The following is a 7,021-nucleotide window of genomic DNA, read 5'->3' as shown; positions in this document are numbered from 1 at the left end:
ATTTGAGGGATCATTCTTTGACTCAACATCCTTCCTTTTCTGAATAGGACTGACTGGTACATCTCTTCTCCTCAAAGGATATTGTCTCTATTGTGTGCTCAAAGCATTCATGTAACCACGCTGATAATCATTAGATTTGGCCTCCAAAACAACATCATTTGCCAAGATGTAGTCCTCATCCTTTAGAGTGTCAGAACTTTCTGCATACTCCTCATATTCGGTCAGAAATATAGGCATACCATCAACAATGAAAAAGTGATTTGTTTCAATTACCGGATCTTCCTCCTCTTCTTCTTCCACTCCTTGAACATAATTCTATTGTAAGGGAGTTCTGATCTGTTGTTGTTGTTGCGCTGGTTGTTTTGGTGCTTTTTCCTCTCTTTACTTGATTCAGAATTGGGGCTGCTATTGCCCTATAAAGTTTGGGTTCCAGATCTGCAGTTCAAGTCTATTTGTGATGGACGAGGAGTCAACCATCCTTTCCATTTTTCGAATCAATCTATCCATTTTTACATCTGAAGCAGATGCTTCTTCTTTCACTATCACTCTTTTCTCCGATCTCATTCTTGCTCGTTTGGCCAACAAGTTCACTTCTACGCTCACACCATTCTTTTGCATGTCTTCTAGAGTTGTAGGATCACGTTCACACAACTAATATGCAATATCGACATCAAATCCATCTGGAAACTTAAGTAAAGCCAATCCCTATAGTGGTTTGATATTTGCGGGGATAGCATTATACACTGCATTAAATCTAACACAATAGTCTTACACACTCTCACCAACATTTCTTTTGATGTTCTAATATTTGGACAGAATTTGAAGGGGGTTCTTCTTCATCTCCCACCGATCTAGTAACTTCCTATGGAGGATGGGTAGAGTAGTGATAGAATCTGTTGGTAGGGCTCTCAATCATTTCCGAACTTCTCCTCCAAAACTTTGTACAAACAACCTCATCATCACATCTTCAATTTCAACTTCATGGAGGTCAAAGAAATCATTCATCTTGTATATGTGTTGTTTAGCTTTGATGGTTTGGGTGTCATCAAAGAAAGGTATTTTGGTTTGATAATCAGGGGGCATGGCACCAGGATTTTGAGGAAAATCAAGGGGTGCATATTAGACAGCCATAAATGAAGGTGGGGGAGGTGGTGGATTTAAAACAAGGATTGGGATATTCGATATACTCAAAGCCTATAACTCTCTGATGTTTTATGGTTCCTCTCTAATGATTCTACCCCCCTTATGTGGTTTTCTTTGATGCTGAGGTTCATCTCACAAACTTTCACTGCCTCTGTTTTCCTCCTCCTCATAATGTTTATCCTCTTTGTCCATGTTTGTTGAATTTTGGAGCTTTGAAACCCTAGAGAAGGTAGTCAAGAAGGGAGTTATGGTGAATAGGGATAGGGGAAGGGGAGAGGAGCTTATGCAATGTAGGATGAGATATATATGTTATGAGAGTAAGAAGGAGGGTATTTTTGGTAGGTATTGTTTGGTAAATAGGGTTTTAAGGATTTTGTTTTGAGGACTTAGGGTATAAGGGATTTGAGGGAATTAGCGTATAATGGATAGGTGGAGGGATTTGTTTGAGGGAATTAGGGTATAAGGGATAGGTGGAGGGATTTGTAGGCAACCTAGGGTTTGAAATTTTAAATAGAAAAGAAACTTCAAAATCATGAACTGAATTTCAGGAGGATAGTTCAAAGACTGCACTTACTTGTTTAGAAGGTCTAAGTGGCAAAAAAGCAATTTGGATGTTTGATAGAGTGGTTTTGGTGCTTGTTGGGCCTATGCACAGTGACTTGTACATGTGCACAGCACTTCGGCTCTATGCACAACACCGTGTAAAATTACACTAGCAAATCAGTCCTATGCGCAGCGCTCTGTCCTTATGTGCAGCGCTCCATCCCCTATGCGCAGCGCTCCATCTCCTAAGCGCAACACCTCCTCAATGTGCTCTATGTGCAATGCCTCCTCAATGTGCTCTGTGCACAGTGCCTCCTCTTTGTTCAGCCGCCAATTGGCTTTAATTCCCCTCTCTCCTTCAACTCTCTTCTCTTTGTCAAATGAAAATGATGAATTTGGAAAAGGAATTTGAAATCTTATATAGAGGGTGATTTTGATTTTCTTAAAAAAAAAACCCACTTTCTAATGTTTTTGGAACTTTTTTCTTTGTCTTCAAATATATGTTTAATACCTTTCTCTCCTTGTCTCTTTTCAGGTTGATGATGCTTGGATAGAGCTGATTTCTTCAATGGTTTCATTTTCTTGTAGCAAGGAGAAATGCTTGGGGCAGTTGGGAACACTTATTACATGAAATGAATTGAATTACATCAAAAAAATATAAATCAACTAAAAATACTTTGTTTTCATCTCAAAAACATGTTTTTGAGATGAAAATTACATTAGTGACATAAGATCTTTGTACAATCACCATAACCTACCACCAATCACTCTTTGTTTATTGGTCATCCTCATACCTTTGTTGCCCTTTATTTACAATTGAAACCATGCATTTGACCTTGGAAATGAACCCTAAGACCTAATGGAAAGACAACTGCCTTGACACTAAAAATGACATATTTGAAACCACAACTGAATACAACATGGACATGGGTCAACAAATGTACCTCATAAGGGAAGACTTGATTTTCTGAGAAGAAAAAAACCTTCAGTAGACCATTTTGACATGACCTAATGGAATGATCCAAAAATTTCAATATGAGAAACCTAAAATGAAAATGCAAAGAGCAGATTTGATCCCTGATGGAAGTATGGATATACTGACACTAATAGCTGCTATCATTTTGCCTTTTGAGAAAAACACAATGATCAGAGTGACATCTAGTATAACCTTGCTTAGACATAAACCTTTCAAATTTCAGATAGCACTACCTTGGAGCCTGTTTTAGGCCATACAAGCTCTTCTTCAACCTGCACACTAGTTTCTCCTTCCCTTTTACCTCATATCCTTGTGGTTGCTACATATATATCTCTTCCTCCAAATCCCCATATAGAAAGGTTGTCTTTACATCTAACTGCTCAATATGAAAATCTTCAGCTACTACTAGACTTAAAATAGTTCTAATTGAAGTCATTTTAATAATAGGAGAAAATATATCATCAAAGTCTATACTCTTTTTATGTGCAAACCCCTTTACCACAAGTCTAGCCTTATACCTTTTTCTACCTCCATCTTCTTCCTTCAACCTATAAACCCATTTATTCCGCAATGTTGTTTTACCTACAAGAAACTTGACTAAGTCCCAAGTCTAGTTATGTGCTAAGGAGTCCATCTCTTCTTTCATGGCTTTCTCCCACTTCTTCCTGGTTTCTACCTGCACCACTTCTTCATAACATTTTGGTTCGCCAGAAATAGTCAATAATACATAATATAATGAAGGAGAGTATCGTTCAAGGGGTCTACTTATCCTGGTAGAACTTCTAACACCAATTTTAGGTGTTTGAGTTGCTTGTTGTTGTGGTGGTTGTTGTTGTTGTTGTTGTTCTGGTTTTTTATCATTATGATTTTCAGGCAACATCATTTTTTTGTGATCTCATCAAGCATTGTGTATTCTTTGTTTTCTTTTTCCTATTTCTTTTCCTGTAGTTGATACTTATAAAAAACCTTTTCATTGAATATGACATCTGTGCTTCTAATGATTTTGTGTTTTCCATAATCATAAAAGCAATAACCAAAATCATTAACACCATATCCAGTAAAGGTACATTTCTTTGATTTTGCCTCGAGCTTTGCTCTATTTTCTTTATTAATGTGGACAAAGGTTTCACAACCAAAAGTCTTTAAAAATGAGTAGTTTACCTTTTTACCTGTCCATGACTCCTATGTAATTCCACCATCCAAGGAACTTGAAGGCCCTTTGTTTATTAGATAAATAGTAGTATCTACAAGATCTACCCAAAATTGTAAAGGAAATCTGGCATGAAATCTCATGCACCTTGCACGCTCCATGATTGTCCTGTTCATCCTTTCTGACACACCATTTTCTTGTGGTGTTCCTGGAGTTCTCTGAACAGTACCTATCAAACTCTTTGTTGCAATATTCACCTCCATTGTTTGATCTGAGACACTTCAAACTTTTTCCTGTCTCATTTTCAACCAAAGTTTTCCATTTCTTGGAAGTATCAAATACACCAGATTTATTTCGAATACAATAAATCCAAGTTTATTTGGTTGCATCATCAATAAAAGTAACACAATTAGCGAGAGCCACCGAGAGATGATACCTGAGCAGGTCCCCATAGATATGTATACACAAGTTCTAATTTTTCGCTCTTCTTTTCTTTCCCAACTCTGAGGAATCTGACTCTCTTCTGCTTTCCATAAACATAATTCTCACAAAATTTTAAATCAACATGCTTCAAACCTGGCAAAAAATTTCTTGAGTGAAGAATCTGCATCCCCTTCTCACTCATGTTCCCAAGCCTATGATGCCACAATGTCTTATCTTCTCTTGTAGAGGTTAAATCATTAATAGAATTAGAAATACCATTGCATAAATACAATGTACCAACCTTTCCTCCTTTTGCTATTATGAGGGCTCCTTTAGTGACCTTCTAGGTTTTATCTATAAAAGTAGTCACACAACCTTCTCCTCCCAACTGCCCTATTGAAATAATATTTTTCTTCAAATCTAGAACATGCCTTACCTCCTTCAATAGCCATTGATTTCCATTCTACTGTTTTATGAAAATTGTACCCATTCAAATTATTTATAGGGTTTATCATCACCCAATTGAACCTGTCCAAAATCTCCTTGAACATAGTCATGAAAATGTTTCCTATCAGGTGTGGCAAGGAATGAGGCCCCTGAATCTACCACCCAAGCATCAATAATATTTTCTAATGAAAGAATAAAAGCATCTTGTAACACATCACCTGTCACATTTTCTTCATGATTGTTTTATTGTTGTGTGTCTCCTTCTTTTCCCTACCGAGACTTGCAGTATTTCTTCAAGTGTCCTTTCTTCCCACATTTCCAGCACACTATCCCCAATGTCGAATTGGATATGCCTTTCCTTGACTTATTGCGATATCTTGGGTTCTTTCCTCTTTCCATCTTTCTTCCCCTAGTCTCTGCAGTCAAAGCATTACCTGATGTCTCACCAAAGCTTTTCCATCACATTTCCTTGCTAAGGATTACACTGACAGCATCATCAAAATTTAAAGTACTAGATCGAGAGACAGAGTTACTAATGGCCATAACTAAACCATTCCAACTTTCTGGCAATGAGCACAGAAATAACAGATCCCTAACTTCATCATCAAAAATTACCCCTACAGAACTTAACTGAATGGTAACTGTATTAAATTCATTTAAATTATCAGCAATAGATCCACTTTTTGACATCTTCATATTAAATAAAAGCTTCATAAGAAATACCTTATTTGAGGCTGAGGGTTTTTCAAATAATTTGGCCAATGCCTTCATTAAACCCTATGTTGTCATTTCCTTTGAAATATTAAATGCTATTGACACTGCTAGGTATAACTGTATTGTTCCAAGTGTCTTTCTGTCGAGAATATCTCATTCTGTGTCTGTAATACTCGTTAGATTCTTTTCCTTTCCACTCAATGGTTAGTACAGATCTTTCTGGTACAAATAATCTTCCATCTACATCTTTCACAGCTGGTAGTTTTGGCCGTTAAATTTTTTGACCCTAAACCTTCCATCTTCCTCCATTTCTCCCACTCGAACCAGGAACCCTTCTCTCGTGCGAGTTTATCAGCCAAATATACCTTCGGCTCTGATACCAGTTGTTAGAAAATTATATATTACAGAGAAATGGAATACATAAATTATATTGCAGAAATATAAACACAGAAAACAAATAAAACAAGAGAGACGCAGATATATGTGGTTCACCCAATTTGGGCTACATCCACGGAGAAACAGCCAGTCCTTCCTTTTATATTATCCAACAAACTAAAGAGATATAACCTACATCAGATCCGTTGTAATTCCCTCTTCTCTCTCACACAATTTCCTCTCTCTTTCTCACTTAGAATACAGATCTACATAGACACAATACAATTCCCTCATATATAGTGAGGGGTTGCCTTTTAGGGCAAAAAACCCTAATTTAAACATAACTTCTACTATCAGATCTCTACCTAATGAACAGCATAGATTGGCCAGGGGGGGCTCCCAAAGATTGCAGTTGCCCCCCCCCAGACCCCCCTTACAGCGTACATTTTACGGGCGGCAACATTACGAACTGGGTTCCAATGTGGCGATACCTCTAAATAAAGAAGATAATTAGGCTCCACACCCAACACATCATGTCTGCCTTCTGTGTCTCATTTTCTTCAATGTCTTTAGTCAAGAGATCCTTTGTGGCTGGCATCTTCGACTGCTTTCTCAATGCTGCAATATCTAGATTTTTCTTCTTGATGATCTCCTCTGCAGTATTTACGTCTTTAGGATCATATCATATATTGACTATCAAATCTTCCAAAAATTTGACCCTATTATCCTTTGCTAAGGAGGGTACCTTTTCCATTTTCAACTGGGACTGAATGTTGGCATATGAAAACTGAAACTTAGACAATGACATAACAGTATTAGTTAATGTAGAAGAAATCATCTCACCAGTTTGCCTATGCATCTCCATTTGATCAATGGGATGGATATATTTTGTGCTGAACTCAAATGTAATACTCCTATAATCTACTGGTATTTTTGGGTGTGGAATTTGAGCCTCAAGGAAGGCCATCTACATATTTCCTTGATTTGGGTCAAAAACTGATAGTAATCTGCTTTGTGATCTAGAAGTCTGCTTCGAAAAATGATTGTAGGTATTGTTCTTAAGAATATCATTCTTAAGTTTGATTTCTCAGCACCTCTCATAAACACTATTTTTCTTTTCTCCTTTGACATCTTGAGAAGATAGCTCTATTTCCTTTTGACCATGTGAAATTGAAGGTCCAGTGGAAGATGTTGCAAGCTTGCTGCTTGAAGGTGGTGAATCTCCAATTATGATGGCAACATGCTCTTCT

This window comes from Pinus tabuliformis, chromosome 4_2, assembly GCF_031772625.1.
Source record: "Pinus tabuliformis cultivar Carrire ecotype Pingquan chromosome 4_2, CPIR1, whole genome shotgun sequence".
Classification (NCBI taxonomy): Eukaryota; Viridiplantae; Streptophyta; class Pinopsida; order Pinales; family Pinaceae; genus Pinus; species Pinus tabuliformis.
This window is presented reverse-complemented; position numbering follows the sequence as displayed.